We start from the raw sequence: 1089 nt of genomic DNA on the forward strand, positions 1-1089 counted from the left end.
CACACACACACACACACACACACACACACACACACACACACACACACACATGCACACGCACGCACACGCACTATTTAAATGATGCAGCTTCACTCACTATGGATTGCTGGACATTATGAAGTGACAAACCTAACCAGACTAACGACAATTAAGTCACTTGACTAACATCTCACCATCAGCGCTATTCACACTACCATAATAGGCCCCACCGCTACTTCACACCACCACCTCCACCACCATTTACTTCAACACAGCTACCACCAACGCCACCAACATCGTTGCCGCCGGCGCCGCCACTACCATCACTAGCATCATCAAACGCTATCACGGCAACCAAACACATTATCGTCATAACCACCACTATTATTTACACCTCTATCATCATCATCAGCAGCAGCAACAGCTGAGATAGCACGTGCAACAGTAGCTCCCTCACTACAGCATTTGCTGTTGATGCAGGACGTACAATATGCACCACCACCACCACCAGTGTCACGAGCGAGTATCATTCCGGTCGGCCACACCCTGCTTAAAACAGGCACGAGAGAGACAATCGATAATGTCTAGGATGCACACCTCCTGGAAAAACAAAAACAAAAACTGGAAAGAACAAAACAAAACAAACAAAAAATGGGAGCGTCACGGCTGGAACATCTTTGCATCTTTGATCATAACTATGTTCAATGAGTGTCGATCTTGTGCAAAACTTCACTACTACTACTACTGCTGCTGCTATCATGCTACCACCACCACCACCACCACCACCACTACTACTACTACTACTACTACTACTACTACTACTACTACTACCGCCGCTGACACCACTGCCAAAACAACGACGACCACCACCACCACCACCACTACTACTACTACTACTAACGCTGTATGAATGAACCAATAAAGTAAATGGAACTTTCAATGAGTAATCGTTGGTTTCACTGATGAGTAATTCAGTTGTTCAATCAACTGGAATACGGGGCCCATTCAGCTAATATGTAAGTGGCTGATCATTCCACAGGCATGTGTAACCTTAATATAATTGGTTTCAATTAATTCTCAGGCAGAATCATTGTGATACAGTGTGTGACA

The sequence above is a fragment of the Octopus bimaculoides genome, chromosome 16, assembly GCF_001194135.2.
Source record: "Octopus bimaculoides isolate UCB-OBI-ISO-001 chromosome 16, ASM119413v2, whole genome shotgun sequence".
NCBI lineage: Eukaryota > Metazoa > Mollusca > Cephalopoda > Octopoda > Octopodidae > Octopus > Octopus bimaculoides.